The sequence below is a fragment of the Apteryx rowi genome, unplaced genomic scaffold (genome assembly GCF_003343035.1).
Source record: "Apteryx rowi isolate R43461 unplaced genomic scaffold, aptRow1 scaffold_95, whole genome shotgun sequence".
NCBI lineage: Eukaryota > Metazoa > Chordata > Aves > Apterygiformes > Apterygidae > Apteryx > Apteryx rowi.
Window position 1 is genome coordinate 1,338,688 of NW_020451260.1, and position 6,617 is coordinate 1,345,304.

The following is a 6,617-nucleotide window of genomic DNA, read 5'->3' on the forward strand; positions in this document are numbered from 1 at the left end:
GAATGTCAGATATTAAATGCATAAATTATACTTTATCCTACCTGAAGAGGAGTGAATATTAGCTTCTGCGGTGTTTGAATTTAGGTCCAAAAGAAGGACAGCAAGACGTGTTATGGTAATGAGGATATTTCTAAATGGGAACCAGATTAGCTACTGTTACATCGGTAGAGTGAATATTGGTAACAGTGACTCTTGGTGGATGCTACTCACTGATTATTAAAAATAAAGCAATTCCAGAATTTCTGGTACTTGAACCTTTTGTTCTCTTCTTGGGGTGTGTTGCAGCTATCCACAAATGTTACAGGACTTGATCAAATAGGTGACAAACTTGACAAAATAGGTGGACAAAATGAGGATATGGCAACAGGTTTAAAAATCTTAGATTCTTTGTCTTTTTGTGGAAGTAATTTCCACATTATGTAACAACACACTGCACTTTATCACAGCTTTTACTTAAATGAATAGAAGGAACAAAATGTTGGTGCTAATGTCAAGAGATATTTCGAGATTTTTTTATGAGGAAGTAAGGATCCAGGGCTGCAGAGTTGGCTGCAGAAACAAAGAGGATCAACAATACGTTAGTGCTACGTTACTGCTGCGTTATTTTTAGTGTAAACGCATTAAGGATGTTTTGTGACTTTGAGCTTATTTTACATTAACATTAGATGAAAAACAGATTCTCCTTAACTTACATGCCAGAGGGGATCCTGGTCACAGCGCTGTTCTCCGGTGGTTGCTCAGCTGGGAAAAGATAGGATGTGTAACACATGGTCCATCTTGGGTTTGCTAGCCTGGATCCTGGAACGACAGTAGGAACTTGAGTTTTCCTTCCACAAGTTCCTCCCTAACTATCTGCTCCTAGGTTTGCCTAAACAGCATAACTTGGGGGGGGGTGGGGTTCAGTTCCACAAGGAACCATCCCAGTTTGTAAATCTGGATGGCACTGCAGGCATGCCTTGTCAAATCCGAACAGTCGTTATTTGGGGGGATTTGTCCCAACAAAATAGTAAAAATCTCTTATAACCGTTTATACAAGCCCTATCGACAGGGGACACTGGGGGGATGTTTAAAGTAGCTACATTCTTATTAGGTCAAAATGCAGCCAAAAAAATGTAGTTAAGTCCTAATAAGAAGTCGATGCTGAGAGACATTCTCACCCTTTCCGTATGTCCTCTGGCAACTCTCAATCCAACCCCTTTCTGAAAGCATTAAATTCTGTCAAGGCAGTGAAGCCTTTCTGAACCGAACATGAATTCTGCTTCCTGACACCTTTCTTTTAGGAAGAGCCAAACAACTTTCCAGGAAAAAGCCACATTTTGCACTTAGACGTAAACAGCTGCACCAAATCAAAGCTTTAGGCATGGGTCAAGGTTTCAAATTGCTTTAAACCCACCCAGGTGCGGACAGCCACAAAAAGGGATGGCATCACCTCTCTCCTTCCTCTTGCCATTCAGACAGATCAGCACAAAGATAGAGCTCATGCAGCTAAACCCTAATAATGGGATTACTTGGCTCCGTGGTCTTGATCTGCCTTGGCTCAGCTGCAGGATTGCTAACGAAGGCGTGCGGGAAGGGGTGGGAAGGCTCAGCCTGGAGCCAGTGGAGGACAGGACAGCACCACGTGATGATTTAAAGCAAGTTGGAAACCCAGAGCTTCTTTTTAAGAGCAAAATCTGTCGTGTTGTCTTTAGCTGGCACCTTTTTGTGCTAGAAGGGAAAATCCAGCCAAGGACAGTAGGGCCTTTCTGCTCCTACGGGAAGTAAATGAAGTTGATTGATATCAACTGATGAACAATTCCTCTGTTTCTTTTTTTTGTACAAAGGAAACCTTTCACTTCTAATCCCTCCAGTAGAATAATTAAAGAATTTTGAATGAACCAAAGTCGTCCCCATCCCTCATAAAAGACAAAACGTACCCTACAGTGGCTCTTTATTCCTTTTGTGTGGTATTGCGGTCGGCTGCATGGGCCAGCACTTGAACACATCAGTTCCCTTCCTTCTACAGGATCAAAAGTCCTTCTTGTCTCGCACATGCTCTGGGCTTCCCAGGCTGGGACTTTGAGAAGTTCAGAGTTCCTCTCCGATTCTGAATTCCCCTGGGGTTTCCTCACCCATCCCACTTCAAACCATCCCAGGTTCCTCCTGTCATGCTCCCTTTTCATCCTTCATGCCAGTGGCTTCAGGCCACCTTTGAAATACACGCTGAAGGAAATCATGACTCCTGCTTCTTGTGTCTTTTGGGTACTTTTATTCATTTTTTTGAAGGAATTGCTGTCTGACCAGATCCACATGACTGACGGAACGTTCAAAATGAGTCAGAAATAGAGATATGAGTCACATAAACATGTCTCCGTTAACACGCAGTACATGAGTAGTAGCGATCGGAACTTTTACTAGCATACAAATTTCAGCCACGGATGAAAGACGAAGCCTTTCTTTCACTCAGAGTTATGATCAGTACATGCCAGCCTGGACCACACGTCTTGACACAGGGCCATGCAGCCCCAGCCGTGGCAGGAATGTCCGCAATTTCCCCGGCAAAGCAGAGTCCCACATCTTGGCTCTCATCTCTCACCTTTGTGATTAATCCAGCAATTTGTGCTGATAGTAAGTGGGCAGCCTAAGAGTTCTGAAATGTTTAATTACACAGCTGTAAGCAGTGTTGATTATTCTTCAGGGTTATCTTTAATAAAGCACTGGTTTCTGTTGGAACCATGTGTCTCTATGCTTYGCTCCATGAAATCGCATGGAAACAAAGACTCAAGCTTTTAGCGTTGGGACATCATTTGGAGAACAGTAATTCTTAATGTTTAATAACCCTGAGCTTCCTGTGAGGGCTAAGGAGAAGCTGTGAGTTGCAGCCCAGGAGCTGGCTGGCCTTCAAATGTTAGGAGTTGAAAAGAGGTCTGTGAACTTACTGACCAGATAAAGGAACCAGGCAGCTGATGGCACAGATCTGGATTTGGCCGTGGATGGTGGTGTCAGCTGTGTGCACTGGTCACGCTTGGTTGTTGTGCTTTAAATGTAGCGGTGCAAAGGTTGGAGTCCTTCCCTGACCTCTTCTGAGAAAGGCCCCATCGGATAAACGCTCTTATTTACCCCTGACCAGCCCATCTGAAGGGAGTGGAAGAGCTCAGCTGCTCTTCTCTCTCCATGCTCACTGGCAAGTAGAAAAGATGTTATTCTCCTTTCTTTCTCTCGACCTTGGAAGAGCAAAGAGTGAGCACAAAAAGGGGAACACAACGCAAAGAAAGGGCGTTTAAGCTCAGCATCAAAAGATTAGCATGAATACACAGAGTATGTCTCAGGGATGCTCTGGAAGTGTATTTACACAGTTTGGTGGATCCGGCCACTAAAACTGCAGCTGCTTCTGACAGTCTGCCTGCCCAAGGGCTGAGGTGCCAACGCTCTGCTCAGCAAAGGTCTCCTCCTTCTCCTCCCTACATGCTCCAGCTTTGACTGAGAAGACCCTGTCCTCTTCCCCCGTCTCTGTCTTTCTCTGCTGTGGAACRACTTGTTCTTGTTCTTATTTTGTCGAAGAACTGCACTGGATTGCCGAGGTGCCCTCACGCCGCCCGGCCGGGCTGTAGTATTCTCATCTCCGGCCTCTAGAGCTGCAGGGTTTCAGTCACGTGCCTTAYGTGGTTTTAGGTGCCTGCCTCTCGCTGATGGGAAATCCAGGCCAAAACATCTTTGAGTTGCTTTAGCTCTATCTCAACTGTTACAGCTACAATGGAATATTACAGAAAAACTGTACAAACTAAGCAGGCATCTTTTCAGGGATTCATCRCCTAAGTCCTACCTATCTGTCCTTGGTCACCATGTCAGCAAGTGGGATAAGACTAGTATTTCGGTCAAAATTCCCCTCGTGGCATATCAGTGTCAAGCGACCACGGCTGAGCATGAGACACTCTTGAACGCACTGCAGTAACGGCTATTGGATTTGTCTGCGCAGTGTTGCCTATAGTATCTGCTCAGGACAGTCCAGACGTATGAAAGAAATCAAATTCTATGTATAGCGAAGTGGTAAAGGTTTAAAATGCAAGCTCTCATGCATGAACGCACCGATGGCTACAGCTGCCGTGGGGAGCTGTGTGCTAGCGCTTTGACGAAAAGCCGGAGTCCTCGGCTTGCTAATTAAGCTCAGCGTAGGAATAGCTTCCCTATTGTAAAGATGAGAAAATGTGAGTAAYTGTTGCTGAGGAAACTTCATTTTTTCACAAGTGGGCCAAGAGTTGAGTCCATAAAGCCAGCTGGAATAGTTAAGGAGGAACTGAAAGACTTTTGAAAGATTCTTCTGCATTTGACTTTTTCGGTCTTCACTTTTTGCTAAATCAGTGATCTCCATAAAATTTCAGTGGTTTTAGCTAAAGTCCTTGCTGACTGTAAATTTTCCTTTCCATTATTCTTATAGGACTATTTTAAAGACTTAACTTTTAAAATGGTCTTGAGAAATACAGTCATGCAATACTAAAGACGYGTTTGCATCCCCCTCACGCGCTGATCACAGGAGACCGATTTTCYGCCCACGCCGCTTGCATTGCAACAGGCAGCGACCTTGCACCACGAGTCACCAAGACGTCAGTCGCAGTCAGGCAGCCGACACAACACCAAGAGGTGGGAGAGGGCTAGAATCGAGCGCAGGATGAGGAAAGGACAGGTTACACTGCATTTATCCAAATTCAGGGTTCTCTCATGAACTTTCTTTGTTGTGCTTTATCCCAGCRTACTTCAAAACTGCTTGCAGCAGTCTCAGAGCTGTTCACAAGGAGAATTTGGGGGAGATAGGGGATGTGCTACAAGACTGAAAAGGGGTGAATATAGGTCCCTTTTTTTAAAAAAAAAGGGGGGCTTGGAAATTACTAACCAATTAAATTAACTTCAGTTCCTCAAAAACAACAACAAAAAGCATGGAATAAGGATTTGGGAAATCATTCATAAGCAACTAGAAGAAAATACGGCAACGAATAACAGCTAACAAAGATTTGGCAAGGACAAATGGTTTCACTTCAATCTAATTTCCTTCCGTGCTGGGTAAAAGGGGCCTTGTGGGGAAAGAATCAATAAACGTCATGTGATAAGGCTTTTAACACGGTCTCATGTGATCGTCTTATAAATTTGCCGGCAAACACGGCTAGCCAAAAATACCRGTGGCAGGGTGTAAAACTGGAAAACTACTTTACAGCTATAGCTGTAGGAGCAAACCAAGCAGGGACAGGGCTCGTTCTGCGGCCGCGTCCACGCACCTCCCCACACCTGCGTGGCAGCTTCTTCCCTGCTGCYCGGCGGGAGCAACCCCTGGCCCGGGCTGTCCCCGGAGAGCCAGAGTGGTTCCCGGTGGTTCCCGGTCACCTGGGCTTCTGTGCAGGTCTCCGTGGGCTGGAGGCAGCAATTCCATTCAAAACCTGGATGACAAGAAAGAGTAAATCTGGAGGTTGCATGAGCTAGAGCTACATCCAAGGGCAGGAAGAGTTTCCAAATGACCCTGAGCCTTTGGAGGAAAGGTCTGAAAAGCAGGATTTAGTGCAGTAAGGACAAGGGCACGGTTACACACCCCAGGAGGACACGGATACACACCAAACAGCGGACAGGGACAGCGGGTGGGAAGCGGCTCTACAGAAACCCATCTAGAGGAAGAAACGATCACGAGCTGGAAATGAGTCAGCAACGCCGGGGCGCTGCAGAAGCAGCGAAGCTTGTCCATGCCGCGGGCTGCAGGACCCCCATCCGGGGAATACGCTGTCCATTTTTAGGGTTTTCAAGAAAGATGGGGCTCAACGGGAGAAAATCAGACCTGGAAAAAATGGTGTGCTGGGGAAACATGAGCTAGCGAGCAGTTTTGTCGACAGGGAAGAAACCCAGGGGGGAGCTTTGGCAGATATTTTCAGATACATGGGCTGATGTGCAGAAGATGAAGACAATAAATGAAAATGATGAAGCAAAGAGTTATTTCATCTTTGCATCTTCGATGGCTGGTGGATAAGGCAAAAAGCAGTGGGGTTAACTCATAGAAAGGAAAATTCAAGCTGGACACAAGGAAAAATCTTACAGATTGATAGTTGAAGACACACAGAATTTTTTGACTTTTTTCCGAGGTTCTGACACGGAAAGGAGAGGGAGCCAAATTTCCAGAGTGCTCTCATGACTTTCAGGCTGCGTATTCTGCGCCGAGTCTCAACCTGTGAACTACAGCATGATATAGTAACTTTCCTGCCAAATGTTACGGCTTCTAATCCAAACTGTTGAGCTTATATGTTGCAAATATTAAAAATTTAAAAAAAAAAAAGGAAAACGGTAGGTTTCCCAAAGTTTTTCCTGAATCATTTTCCAACTTAAACTGAACGAGAACAACCAACCTAAGGCAAAAAGTCCTAAGGCAGGCTGGGACCYGGACTGTTTGGCTTCCGAAAGCACGCGGCCGGCGCGATGCCCTCGACGCTCTGCCGTCGAGCCCTTCCCCGGCTCAAACCACCCTCGCGTCTCAGCAGCCGGCAGCTTCAGCTGGGAACCTCTGGGCTGCAGCAAACGCTCTGCACCAAAGTGCCGCTGAACTGAGCTTCCAGGAGGGGAAAAAAATAATAATAATAAATAAGTTGTAGTAAATAATTTGCTCTGGC